The sequence below is a fragment of the Dreissena polymorpha genome, chromosome 8 (genome assembly GCF_020536995.1).
Source record: "Dreissena polymorpha isolate Duluth1 chromosome 8, UMN_Dpol_1.0, whole genome shotgun sequence".
NCBI lineage: Eukaryota > Metazoa > Mollusca > Bivalvia > Myida > Dreissenidae > Dreissena > Dreissena polymorpha.
In genome coordinates, this window is record NC_068362.1 from 24,914,685 (window position 1) to 24,930,560 (window position 15,876).

Consider the following 15,876-nt stretch of genomic DNA (forward strand, 5'->3'; position numbering starts at 1 on the left):
CCATCACACATATTTTGTGACTTTAACTTTTTGTTCATTTTCAAGGAATCTCAATAAAACTTTCAGCATTTACTACTGTAGATGCTTAGTTGGGCAGGAAGAAATGTTTTTTTGATTCGCTGTTAAAGATTTTGGGCCCTTAGTTACTCTTTCTTTATATACATATAGTGCATATTTTATGTCCCCCACAACTATAGTGGGGGACATATTGTTTTTGCCCTGTCTGTTGATTTGTTGCTTTGTTTGTTTGCGTCAAACTGTTACATTTGCCATAACTTTTGCAATATTGAAAATAGCAACTCGATATTTGGCATGCATGTGTATCGCATAGAACTGCACATTTTGTACTGGTGAAAGGTCAAGGTCATCCTTCAAGGTCAAAGGTCAAATATATGGGGACAAAGTGTTTTACAAACACATATTGTTATTACCTTAACTCACAGTTCATTATCTATGAGATTTTAACGAAAGTCACAACCTTCACTACTACAGAGGTCTCCTATTAGTATTTAAACCTATGACAAACACCCCATTTTGGTTGGATGGGGGGCATGAATTATATGTTATAGTTCTAGCAGTCAGTTAGTTACAATTGATTCCCACTATGACTTTAGCAGAGTACCTGCATTGTATACCATACAGTCGTATTTGTTGCTTATTGACTGGGTTTTCTGATAACATTAAAATGTTCTTTTGTGAATTATTTGTGTTCTATGGTACTTAGAAACACTGCGTTATTTTTGCATTTTAGTGTGTGAGTTTGGTGTCCGCTCATTGAAATGTCAGGACACTGCTCCCTTTCATGGGTTTGGTTATGTGTAAGTTTGGGGGTCGGATTTTTGATATATCAAGTCAATGCTCCCTATGAGTGATTTTGGAGTGTGTGAGTTGGGGGTCGGCTCATTGATATGTTGTATTTTTCTTCTTGTTAATTATTTTTGTATTCTTTTTCATGTAATATGCAAACCCGTTCAACTTAATTTTACAATTTTGATATTCTTTCCATTTGTATCTTTAATTGTAGTCTGTTGATACATATTGATACAGTAATATTCAATCTGAAATAGCTCTTTATCAGCTCTTTATTAAATGATTGTGCCAAAAATGTATCATGTGTACAAAGGAGAATTACTAAAACTTGTCACGGTTGTTTAAATGGCATTACATAACAGTAAAATTTACAAAGTACGTACAAATAACGTTTACACTAAAGTTAAGAAGTTCTTAATTTTGATGACTAATTGTGATTATGAATAGTGATCTTATATATGTTTATGAATCATGACGGGTATTCTAAGTGCTCAGTTTCATGCATTTAAAAAAATAATTTGTGTACATGGTATAACTAATACCTATTATATTTTCATGCCTCCCTAATCATATATCGGTTCATATAGAAATACTTTGCTGTCCTGTTTCTCCTTCTGTCTGTCCATCACACATATTTTGTGACTTTAACTTTTTGTTCATTTTCAAGGAATCTCAATAAAACTTTCAGCATTTACTACTGTAGATGCTTAGTTGGGCAGGAAGAAATGTTTTTTGATTCGCTGTTAAAGATTTTGGGCGGTTAGTTACTCTTTCTTGATATATACAGTGAGGTGCATAGTTTATGTCCCCCACCATATAGATAACACAGATTGGAAACTCTCCTCTTCGCGATAGCGATATGCGATAATATCTAACGGCGGACGCGGGTCACGTGACATTGATTTTGGAGATGCCGGTGTACCTGTAGATTCTTCCCTGTTCCAGCTACTGTCGGCCATTTTGTTATAAAGCAATAAATTATTCATCGTCATTAGTCGTTAATATTTGTTGTCGTAGGGTATTCTGAGCATGATCTGGTAGTTTATATTATATTGATATTGTTATTAACAATCTTAATGTGTTAATTAGTGTTTTTAGCGCTCGGTTGTCAGTTTGCAGAGCAATGAATGTCTGAAAGCGCAACGTTACGAACTTCGCGTAGTGAGCAAAGTCGGTCGCCGAAAAAAGACATATTGAATATTTTTTGTGTGAATAAAAATAAGTATTTATTTTCTGTGTTGATAACTCTTAAGGTTTTGGTAGTTGTTATTCTAATTAATTATTAATTTATCGGAATTTGAAAGAGAACACTGGATTCGTTCATTTTCGATAATTTTTGAAAAATTGAAAGGCCCGAAGCATTTTTTTTTTAAACATCTTCATTAAGCATCACATATTGATAACGTAAGATTTTTATGCTAGGTGAGATGCTAATCTATGTATGATTTCTAAAAAGTAGACGAAAATGAGGTATTTTAAAGGATTTTGCCTTTGTACAATTTGTACTATTTTATACTGTTATTCCATTCAATCATTTTTCACACCTGTCGCCAAAGTGGTTTGTTCCTTTTTGACAAACTTTTCTAGTTCTTATCCCATATCGTTGAAGTAAGACTATCAGGGCTTTGGGAGTGTGGAAGTTGGGGGTCGGCTCATTGATATGTTGTTTTTTTCTTCTTGTGAATTATTTTTTTGTTTTCTATGGTTTTGTTAAGAAACACTGGATTATGATCTCAATTTAAAATGTTTCTGTTATATTGTTATTGTGAATTATTTATGTTTAATAGTGCCAAGAAATGCTGCAATATTATTTTATTTTTATGGAACGACATTCTGCCATACTTATAAGTAAACACGAATTGCTTTATCAGCTCAACTGCCACAAAGTACTAAGATGAGGTTTTGTAATCACAATTTATCCATCATCTGCTTGTCGTCCATCAACAGTTACCCTGTGGACACTCGAGCGACTTCACCGTTGCTTCGATTTTGATAAAACTTTGTATGAATTTGTATTTTAGTGATATCGAGGTAAAATTTGAATATGCATCATGTCAGGTCAAGATCAAGGTCACAGCAAATAGCATTTTGTATTTGATGTCATTTACATAAATTGTTGAGTGGTGTTTTTTTCATAGCAATTCAGCATTTGTCATAAAACACATTGCATAAAACATTTTGTATTTAGCAGTTAGCATGGCAGGATAGTGTTCCATACATTTAAGTTATGAATTTCAATAAATATGAATGTAATCAAACTCGCTTAGTCATTTATCATCCACTTTGATTTACATGTTGCACAAGTCATAGAATCAATGATGGATTGTATATATTATGGGAAATGGTTAAAAAAATGTAAAGTAGAGTGTTACGCATTGTCTTTGCTTTCATAACCATTAATTTCTTTGCATTGTTAGAGCTTGGACTACAGATAGAACATTGGTTTGAAAACTGGAAACAAGGGTTTATATTCAATAATTGCAGAATAGCTGGACACACAGTGGCCACGCCATACAAAATAATTGTCTTTCTTGAACTTATTATTATGCCCCCCTTCGAAGATGATTAGTATATTGTTTTGCAAATGTTGGTCGACGGTCCGTCTGTAGGCAGGGCTTTGGCCTAGGATCATGAAAGGAAGATTGGCCATGAGCAGCAGATAACCCCTATTGTTTTTGAGGTCAGTAGGTCAAGGTCATCGCGACCACTAACATTTAAATCGTTTCCAGATGATTACTCATCAAGGCTTTGGCCAAGAATAATGAAACTTGATAGAGGCTTGGCATGACCAGTAGATGACTCCTATTGATTAAAAGGTTAGCAGATCAAAGGTCAAGGTCACAGAGACCAAGGCCTGAACTTGTTTCTGGTTAACAAGTGAAAAACTACTTCAAGAGTCAAAAAAATATTGTCTGTATTTAAAATTTGTGAAATACTGCCTTATGTTACTTTTGTCAGGATCATATCGGGTAAAGGTCAAATATAGGGGACTAGGGGTTGAAGGTCAAATCTGGACAATTGTAATGCTTCCCACCTTGCACTTCGTCTGTCTGCAGGTACATACTGCAATATTGTTAACGCATCTCATAAACCAATAAACAAATGTTAGGTTTGTTGCTTATCTTTTGCAACTGTGGCAGACATGCTTTTTTGTTACAAAAACATTATCTAGCTATCGTTGATGGACACTTACTTACAGATATATATTTATTACCACTAGGCTTAAACATAAGCGGTTGTCCAGGGGTCAGAGACCACTTAATTTTGGCATTAACCACCTGCTTTTTTGATACATTTCTGTATATAAATTCTTTATATACAAATAAATCTCAAAATAGCAGGTTATACAATTATTATATAAGCTGTGGACCACCTGCTCAGAAAGTTAGTGTTGAGGCCTGATTACCAACCTTTACAATAACAGGTCTTCATAATGACCAAGTCGAAACATGATAATTTGTTAATTAAATAACATTTTTATAAAAAAATTTCACAAGAGCTATTAAAGGGAGAGAGCGCACTACTACTCGAGATAACAATTAAACAAATACTTTCAGTTAGTTACGAAAATAGTAATTGCACGTGTTTAATATCACAAACAGTCACAACTCAACTGTAATCACTCAAGGCTATTGTCTCATTAACTGAAGTCTACGTTGCACACCATCAGTGTTATCATGATAGAAATTTATAAATTGATTTGGATGATTATTGTCATCTTGGTCTGGGCCAAAGTAATCCTCAATGTCTTCATGGCTCAAGATACACAAATTGTGAAGGATACAACCGGACATTATTGTTAAAGCTATGTTAGATGTATTATGAATAGTTATGTAAGTAAGTCTTTGAAAGCGCCCCTTCATATGTCCGATAGCTCTCTCTACTGTCACTCTGCAGGGAGAAAACACTCTGTTGAAACGTCTCTGTTGAGCATTCAAATGACCATTATCACGAAATGGGGTAATGAGCCATGGTCTCACAGGATATGCACTGTCTGCTGCTAATATCTTATTTTGGGCTGTCAGTTCCCCATTTTCGCCTTTTACAAACAAGCTAGAATTCCTCAAAACTCGAGCATCATGTGTTGATCCAGGCCATCCTGTGTAAGCGTCTGTTATGAACAGTTTGTCATCAACAACGATCTGAAAAAAGAAATATTGTAAGTTTCGTGTCAAAATGAACAAGAACCTAAAATAATAATAAAATATATGTCACTGTCCCTTGAAAAGCTTACTCTAAATTTTTAATGATCAAAAGATTAATTTAATTAAATTAATAGCTTAAATGTATACATTGTATATAACAGAAAAAAATAATCTACATATTTTTTTTTATTTCGTTGAAGTTTTTCAATCATAGAATGTAATTGTGATAAGACTACTAATTGAAAGATCATAATTATATCTCTAAGTACATTTAAAGTAATACCTGTAATTGCATAGAAGGAAAGCTCTTTCGATTTATGTAATCACGATCACCCTTTGGACAATACGCAAGTCTTATATGTGTTCCATCTAAGCATCCTACTACATCTGGTAAGCCATACTTCAATTGATTTTCTCTTGATATATCATCCTGTTGCTGTTAATCAGGCCATTTCAATACCTGAAATAACATAGAAACGACAATTAGCTACCAATACATGAAAAATATTTGTTTCAAGGTTACTTGTAATATCTTGTGGGGTCTGTCAAATTGTGTAAAGTCATTGACTGGGGTATTTTCGAATATATTTTATTGTTTTAAGCAATCACTTTTTCTTTAATTTCAAATATTGTGTAAGGGAATCCACTGAGGTTCGACAAGAGTATGAGACTGAAAATTGTTAATGTTATTGAAGTTGAAAAAGATGCTTGTGCGCAAGCTGTATGTATCAATAGAGAAAGGGTCCTGAAAAAGAAGGGAATGTGGCCATGGTAACAATTGACTGGCGCATTAATCATCTTCAATTTATGCCGTGATAAGCGAATTAGGTGATCGTGAAAAAGCATTAAAATTATAAGATAAAACTTACATGTATAAATGTGGTTACAAATGACCTCAGGACTCTGACGACTGTTACATGGACCGTTGACTTGCCAACTCCAAAGTAATGTCCTATCTCCCTCATCGTCTCTGTGTTTGCCATGTAACAAAGAAAGATGAACAGCTGTTTTTCAGGGGAACACTGATCTGACCCTCCATTGTGTTCATATATCAAACGGTATCGGGTCCGTTCGCCCTAGTTACACGTTCGCCCTGGGTCCGTTCGCCCTGGGTTTGTTCGCCCTATATTATCATTTCCATATCAGGGTATGAACACAATGTACACAATATAAAGTGCATCATTTATTATTTTATATATAAGCTGTATATATTAAATTTATAAATTATTTGTACATTAATATGTGTATTATAATCATTAAGATTATGAGATTTTGAGTGTAACTTCTTGCGTTGTTTATGGTTTTTTCATTCAGCAATATATAACCACCGTCTGTCGGATTATCTATATTCTTGTAATCTTGTCGATCCCTGCATAGGCAAATAAATTTAAAATTCATATAAACATCATTAAATCTCAATAAAAACATCATCAATATTCAATTTACTAAACTGATCAATTTCCAATAATTCTCGCGTGTATTGCGCTGTGTGAAGTAGCAACTGGCCTTTATTGATCGTTGTCGATTAATTAAGAGATTAAAGAGATAATGATTAGTGTTAATTGATTGATTGAGTGTCGTTTTAACCTAATTTAGTTAACATTGAGAACAATTACTAAATCATATAGAAATTAGTTATGTAGAATATGATTATTAAGTTGAAACTATTATCCTAAAGAGTATACTAAATATTGATGCATGCATAAATCATGATTATAAAACAGAACTGTTATTATTTTTTTTAGAAATTTTCTTTAATATGATTATTAGCGTATGATTAAGTAAATAAACATAAATTATGTAAATGAAACAGAATCTGGGACGACACTTTACGCACATGCATAATTCCCAGTAAAGCATTATCGTATTTATGTTTTGTTATAGGTCAAACAGCGTATCAAGGAACAGCCTCATGCCCGGGCAATAAAGGTGTAACATAAAGTTTTCATTAATTAATATAATAAACAATTAGAGAAAATTACTGGCCTTTGACGGCTTTGTTACAAACACGCTTACACGTTAAAGAGCGCCGTCTTGATTTTTCACACATGTTGGCAAGTTTGTAGCTTAAGTTGTAATTTATATATTAAAATGTTTAAAAGATAACAAATTTCGTTATATTTATTGCTTCCCTGCTTTGATAATAAAATTTAGGGCGAACGGACACAGGGCGAACAGGATTTAGGGCGAACAGGATTTAGGGCGAACATAAATTAGGGCGAACGGACCCGGATTCGTTTGCTGTCCACATCCATTCTATACATAGATGGTGACGTCACTACGTTATTAAGACCGGTGTGACACAATGGTCCACATCCGTATTGTCGCGGTATTCCTATTACCGCGGTATTTCGATTGCGCCCCCTACGCGTAGTTTACCTGTCAGAGTTGGTGACCCAATTTCTTTCGACGTCAGAAAATTGTATTTTCAACGACCATGAGCAATATTTTGGTAAGTTGTGATTGTTATCCAACAGAAATAACAAATTTCCACCAAATTAAACAATATTTCCATTTATTTACTCAGTATTTTAACTTTTTTCAACTTATTCACGCATCGTCTGCTCGCTCTTTTCTTATGTCATGAATATGCAAATATTCCAAGCTCCGCCCATATGATTGAGGTTACACATCACTATTAAAATTAGGCCTTAAACCACTTAATTTAATATTGTTGGTTGAACCTGAATGATCATAAGGGTTGGGTCTTTTTTAAGTGAGACGATCAATTATTTCATTTGCAGGAAATAAGAAGTGGTAAGAAGCCATACGACAAGGAAAACTTAAAGAGAGCTTTCCAAGCATCTCTGTCAGGCATGTCGGTTTATAGGGCAAGCAGGTTGTATGGGGTTCCAGAATCCACACTAAGGGATAGAACCAGGCATAATGTAACCCAAGACTGTAGGTCAGGTCCTGTCCGTCTCTTCAATGATGAAGAAGAAAAACTGCTTGTAGATCACATCATTCACATGGCCAACATTGGATACGGCTACACAATTAGCAACATACAATATATGGCTGCTGATTATGCTCGGTCACTTAGGAAATCAGTGAAAGCGAGGGAAGGTCTTAGTCAGAATTGGTTTTATGCATTTTTGGAAAGATGGGAACAACTGAAAGTTGTGGCTCCACAAAAGCTTGGAATGGCTCGTGCGAAAGCGGCATCCAAAGAAAATATTGGCAATTACTTTCAAGAACTTGAAAAAGTTCTGATTGAAAACAATTTGCTTAATGCACCGGAACGAATTTTTAACGTTGACGAGTCAGGCTTATCAACAGAACACAGTCCTCCCAAGATTGTTTGTGATAAAGACACAGTTGCACAAGCCATTACATCCCCAAGGACGAAGAATATCACTATCATCGGGGCAGCAAACGCCGTAGGGAACCATGTACCACCTTTCTACATCTTCCCAGGAAAAAGGTGGTCAGATGATCTTTTAGACGGTGCGTTGCCAGGCTCTTCCAGTGGCATGTCAGATAGTGGTTGGATTAACAGAGGCCTTTTTGAGCGTTATCTGTCTGAGCATTTTTCAAAACATGTGAAGCTCGACAAAACTGGCCCTCCTACTCTGATCTTATATGACGGGCACAAATCGCATTTATCTTTAACTCTGACAGAATGGGCAAAAGAAAATAATGTTGTTTTGTTTGTTCTACCGCCCCATTCAAGCCACCTGACACAGCCCCTTGACGTTGGTGTTTTTGGACCACTAAAAAAGTACTACTCTCATGAATGCCATTCATATATGCATAGTAACCCTGGAGTCAGTGTTACAAGATATGAAGTTGCCAGACTGACCTCCCGACCTTACGCAAAATCATTTTCCCCGGATAACATTATTTCAGCTTTCCGAAAATCGGGCATCTACCCATTTGACAAGAACATGATAACTGAACATCAGACTGCACCCTCGACTATTTACTTCGATGAAGAAAGAGGAGACGCAGATGTCGCACCGTTAGCCGAACAAGTTGAAACTGAAACTTCGAATAAAGAACCGACAACCACTGCAAAAAGCTTCCTTGAAAACAGAACCATAACGCACATTGTTAAAAGACCCAAACAGAAATTTACGCCACCTATAAAAGTTATTGGAAACCTTATGTTAGAGAAAAATACTGACATAGTGAAAAGTTTGCAGGTAAAAAAACCCTCAAACAACTCAAAGGCTGTGGACAGTACAAATATAGTGGCTTCACTGATAACCGTTTCCAATCAAACGTCACAAATAACATCACCAAAGCCGTCAACAGCAACCTGTCATGACGCCACCCAAGCACACAATATTTCATCGTCTGATGAATCCATCTACGATTTGTGTGGCGCGTGTAGACAAAGTCTTCCACCACAGCTCGTTAACTTTCCTGATGTGAAGTTAATCAAATAGGGACAGTGTGATGTTTGTAAACATTGGGTACATCTGGCACACTGTAAACCTGTGAAAGTGCTCAGAAGAGGAAGCACCTTTAGGTGCATCCATTGTCCGGAGGAGTAGACTATTACTGTGGTGCAGTTCAAAGTATTGTTAAACTGTTAATGTTCATGTTAAAATCAAGTTTAATGTTTCCTAATTAATGTTACTACTCCTCAAAGTTAAGTTTCTAAGCAGAAAGTTTATATTGATTGTGATTTAGTGACCTAACGCCTGTTGACCTACTTACCGCGAGAATATGAATATGGCGTAATGTACGCATCAGTCATTGTGTCACACCGGTCTTTACTGACAATAACGTAGTGACGTCACCATCTATGTATAGAATGCGCATCAGTGGACAGTGTGATGTATTAACTGATTGACACGAACAAGAAACATGAAATATAAATAAATTTTTGATAGATATCACTGGAAAAGGTGTTTATCTTCGGACAGGAATCCATAATTTATCAAGTAAGTATTTGTTTCCACTTGAATTTTTATTAGAACGTTAAGTACCGCGAAAATATGGATGACCATTATTATATAGAAGGAAATTAATTGCACAAAGTTTGTGCAATTAATTTCCTTCAAGAAAGTTGTTATTATTGTTGTTTTTTTTAAACAAAAAAGGCTACAAATATAAGACGATCGGCGTATGATATAATGCTTTGAACTTTATTTACGTGAAATACAGGTAACACTGTGATTAAACGAAATCAAAAGGGTAAAAATACAAATTTATGGATAATCTTATGACAGACTTTTGTGCAGACCTGTGTCCAACTTGCCTTTTTACGTTGATATACTTTAAACTTTTGTATGGTTTTATACCTAAATCATGTCAAATCTATTGATTGTGATGTTTTTAAGGAGATAAATGTGTTGACTATCGATATTCTGTGTGCATATTTCGTTGATCGCATTCGTTTGAGAGATATGGACCTTTATTCAGACAAGGGTGTTAAATGAGATTTTTGACAGTTGCATCCCTTGTGTATATAGGGTGGCAGACGTTTCTCCCCCAAGACGTTTCCTCCCCAATCGTTTCCTCCCCAGACGTTTCACCCCCAAAATGGGGGTGAAACGTCTGCATAATATGTAAATGTATATTAGCAACAGTTATTTGTAATAAAGTGAAAATAAAGTATTAGTATTTTAATTGAGTGCATTTTATGTGTAAAAAAATGATGTTAGTTGAGTCCTGACTAATTGAAATATTAATTAATGATTTTATATGGTTGTTCAGGGAAGCCTCTAACAAATTTAACAATTAAATAGATCTAATTATACTTGATTTTATAAGTGCCTTAAATTGTTCTTGCATTAATTAAGCTCATTGAAAAATTGAGTAAAATCAAAGCTTTGATGTTCTTTGATGGTCATTTTAAATGGAAAAGTATGTTACAAATTAAAATAATTATAACTATTGTATTAATCAATTGAGTAAAAGCACACCTTTGATGTTCTTTGATGGTCATTGATGGTCATTGTAAGTGGAATGGTATGCTACATATTAAACAAATATTACTATTGTATAAATCAATTATGTAAACAAACACCTTTTTTTTGATGATCATTTTAAGTGGAATGGTATGTTACAAAGTAAAGAATTACTATTATTGAATTAATGAATTCATGTTGCTACAAACAAATCTATAATTTAAGTTTAATAAGATATTTTCCATTACTTGTTCATTAACAGTGATTGAATTTTTTTCATTTAAAGTGTATTTTTGCACGGAATGGACACAGTTTCATTTTATGAGGATTTTTTTTTAATTAATAAAAAATCCAGTTTTGAAGTAAAATCAATTTAAATAATGCTATTATAATCAGAATATTTGAATACGGAAAAATGTTTATTATTTTAATAAAACATCTTTGTGCTTCTCGTGAAAATTTAACAAAATGTCACTTATGCTACTTTTTACATTCAGAAAATGACATGCGTTTGTTATGTCAATTTCGAAAATTGGATAAAAACATTATTTTTACCAAAAAGGTTGACTTAATATTTTATCAGTTGATGTATGTCACCTTAATAAACACAAAAATGGAAAAAGGTAAAAATGTATAAAAATGTCAGTTACATGACTTATTACATTCAGTAGGCGATATGTTTTAATTATAATTTGTAAAACTAGATAAATACAACATATAAAACTGCATATTATGCACTTTTGATAAAACACAATTTATTCCCAAATTGATGTCTTATTCCCAATTCACATAATGCAGTGTTATAATGAAGATAAGCCATAAGTTATGATTTTTAAGAATGAATAATAACTATTAACATATTTTTATTTTTATTTTGAGTAAATAAAGTTGTTATATGACATTAAAATTATAATTTATTACAGCCAGTATTGAATTGTAGTTCTCAAAAATAATTTTGATAAATAACTATCAGTGTGTCATAGATCTTTATTAATACCATTTACCTTCCAATTTAAAAATTAATTTAATTTGAAGCCACAAAAATGTGACAGCATTTTCATCATTTGGCTAATATTAAATAACAACCACACCTACCATTATACAAGATATTAGGCACTTAGGGTGCAATAAACAAGCATTGATTAGATTAGCAAGTGTAGCACAACAGATAACAGCTAGATTATGGGTGCAATATACAGGCCCTTTAATCAGCATTGATGAGATTAGGTGACAGGGGGATAAGATGAGATTAGCACATTATTATGCAAAAAAAAAACGTTTTTAAATAGTTTATCACTGTATTAAATATTATTAATGAATAGATTTGATTTTACTTAATTGATAGTTTTATATATGGAACAGAACAGAACAGATAGTTTATTCATATAACTTGAACATTTACAGTTCATCGTTACATATACAAAACTGACAATTTAATAAGCAATAAGCACATGCATAGTAATGCGAAAGTGACCAAACTAGTACATTAAAAGGTGTTATATATAATATACAATTAGTTTGTTTAACAGTATACAATTTTATGAAATATTTTATTATTCGTACATAGCAATTTATATATAATGGGTATCGCCCTAGTTCCCCGTATACAGCTGAATTAGCGGTACTCATTTTGACACCCAGTATTCGTTTCAAAAATCTTCTGTGAACTCTTCGCAATTAAAGAAATCCGACAACGTCCCCATATGTCTTACACATAATTTCACTTCATCATACATAGACCGAATAATTTTTAACAATCTACCGTTTATTTCGCTCTTAATAAGCTTGTACCATAGTCCGTTTCAATATATTGAATCATAACATTTCATAAGGTCGATATAGCAACAGTATAGTTTCTTTTTAGAACTAAATGTTTATCTATAAAAGCCTTTAGTAGGAAAATAGCATCCACAGTGCTATAATTGGTTTTGAATCCAAACTATGGTAGTCATAGATGCATCTGTTGTATTTCACAGTGACATCCAATCATTTTATTATATACATACATATAAATGCATGAAAAAAATATAATTGTTGACAATTATATAGTTTATTTATTTATCATATTTAACTGTTACAAGGAAAACAGTTTTGAAATTAATATAAATGTGATTTAACCATTTAATCAATTCACCAATTGACCCTATTTAATTGGATTAATTGGATTAAAAACAACAAACAACTACAGTTCCTCAACACAAATGATTTACATGCATTCCATTCATAGTTAAACCAAACAAATAATCAAACAAGCTGCTTCATAAATAAAGTTAATTGAAAACTTCATAAACAAAATAATTATTTTGATAATAAATCAAGAATAAACTTCAACCAAACAATCATACATTTATGTGGGGGGAAAACGTCTGCACTAAAACCAAAGTGGGGGAGAAACGTCTGGGGAGGAAACGTCTTGGGGGAGAAACGTCTAGGGGAGGAAACGTCTTGGGGGTGAAACGTCCGGAAACCGTGTATATATATATATATATATATATATATATATATATATATATATATATATATATATGGTGTATAATTTTTTATTTTTTTTCAAAGATCCCTGTGAATTTTAGTAACCGCACAAGCCAGAAGAGCAGAAACCATTTAAGGCGTGAACAGTGAGATGACATAGCACCAGTGTCCAGAGCTTTCAGCCCTAATTTGCTAAATTGTCGTAATTATTGCAGTTCAGAAGATGAAAGTACATGTACGTATTTTTATAACAATTTTGGATTGAAATGTTATTTCGCGACATTGTCATTCTTCTTCCCATTTATGGCAGGGCTTCTCTGGACCATCGACACAAGTCTTGGGCCTGGGTAGAACCAGTACTTGGTGTCTTGGTTAGATTTAAAGAGCTTTCCCACAGTGAGGACTGAACCCATACATCCCAATCGCAAGGCGGACACCATATCCACTACACCACAGCAATCTATTGTCTAAAAATTGTTTTGGTTCCGAGAAATGAGAAAATCACTTGAGTTAATGAACATATTTATGTTGCACCATTATTCTATGCAGAGAATCACGTGAAAATCCTTAAACAAATTCACCGTTATCAAACTGATAGAGGAAGTTTTAAATTGACAATTTAATCTATCTTACAGTTACAGAGGTTCTGAAGATAACCGATTTATTATGTTTGGTTAATTTGGCAAGCCATCTATCTTGCGAAGGAGTCTGGAGATAATAGATGCATGATTTTTGCATATTTGCAAATTCTGAATTCTCAGTATTTTCTCTTGTAAATGCTTACGCATTTCCATGAATAGTTGATGTATTTGAAACTGGGATTAATATCATTGTTCTGGGAGAAAACCATATCACATAAGTTTTGGGACCGTGGTCTAGTGGTAGGATGCTGCAGTGCTTTCCACAGGATTTTTGCCAGGCGCCCCGGGGCTTATAGGGGTGGTTCGGGAGGGGTTTCCCCTTCCGACGTTGATTTTTTTTTAAATTTAACGTGTCAATTTAGTTCTGTGGTGCGTTATAACTCTAAGAAAAAACAGCGTCAAAAGACGTCATTTGGTGCGCTAGGACTCTTCAAGAAAATCCCCCAGTAATTTCAAAATATTTAATTTTTTATATTGTTTAATTGTTTTAAAACTTTCCCGCACAGATAGTAAAATCCTGATTCGAACGATTCCCCAATACATCTGTTTCAACCCGACTATTACTGTTTACTTTCTACTTTTCAAGTTTCTTTTTATTACCCGATAATCCAGTTTATTCCGTTTTTATAAATCTCTTTCTGGTAAATATTTACGATAAAAGCTATCAGTTATTTCTTTAACACAAACATTGACGTTTTACTATAGTTTCAAATAAATTTTAAATGACTTTTTATAGATTTGATGAAATATTACCTCTGATCATGCGTCAATCCTCTGACGTGTTGTGTGCTTGTTAAAACGCTCAACACACACACGCTTTGTCTGCAAATGATGCGACGTTGTACATGCTGCATAATTTTCGCGCTCTATTTAAGTGAGAAAAAGATTCGACACAAAATAAATGTGCACTGCTAATTTGAAGCAATACTATTTTAATGTTGCAGTAATATTAACATTCCGAAGTGTGTTTCGGATTAAAAACGCGTTAACATCGACTTACGGGAATGGGTTTCGGATTGCAAATTTAATTATTCCCATTTGAGATTTCAGGACCCAGAAGGTCCCTGGGTCAAATCCCACTCAGACCACGGAATTTTCCTGCGCAAAAAATTAATCCCACGCTTGCTCCTCCCAACCCAGGAGTATAAATGGGTACCTGTGAGGGAAAAAAGCCAATGTGCCGTGGCTGCAAACTGCGCCTAATATAAACGGACCACTTATATCCCAGTGATCAGGGGGTAATGTCAAAGTCGATTGAATTTGAGTCTAATATAGTAATCAGACTATAAACAAATGCATTTACATTTGTTTTAATTAGCACATTAGGGCTATAATCATGATCTTTTTGTGTTTATTTATGCCAGAAATAGTTTATGTGGCTCATATTACCGGTTTAAGTGCCGCCTGGAGTCCAGGCGGTGAGTTTACACGAAAAAAGCCTTTTCCAGTTGCAAACTGGAGGGTCAATAGCTGGGAGTTGGATAATGGCAACTTATTCAAGATCAAAGCCATTTTTCAAAATCTAGAAATTTTGTTATTATATTTCATTTTGTATTTAAAGGATTCTTTATAAAAAATGTACAGAGTATTTACTTCAAAACTCCTCTTATCAAAACCATGTTATAAGTTAAATTAACCAGATGAACTCTTATTACATAATAGTTGTCTTCTACCAAGTTTGTGCAAATCATGCCCATTTGGTCAAATTGGCCCCAGGGTTTTTTTTGGCCCGATTTTATAGCCGAAATTCGGCTATGTTCCCAATCCCAAAAAGTACTCTTTTTTTCCCAAAATGTGGCAAAAAATTCCCAATTTCCCCCCCCAAAAAAAAAAAAATTTTTTTTTTTTTTTTAGAAAGAAGTCTAATGCGTATTTTATCTCAATTTCAATTCAATTACATCTAACAAAGTATTATATGATTTTGTTCTGTTAATTTGAATGATTATA

At 33.8% G+C, this 15,876-nt stretch overlaps 1 protein-coding gene and 1 pseudogene across 1 annotated transcript in view; both read right to left on the bottom strand.

Moving 5' to 3' along the window:
- The window catches only part of LOC127840808 (uncharacterized), a 251,389-nt gene that overhangs the window by 56,351 nt on the left and 179,162 nt on the right, over nt 1–15,876 (bottom strand). The window lies entirely within an intron of this gene.
- LOC127840812 (uncharacterized) lies at nt 4,373–6,006 on the bottom strand (annotated as a pseudogene).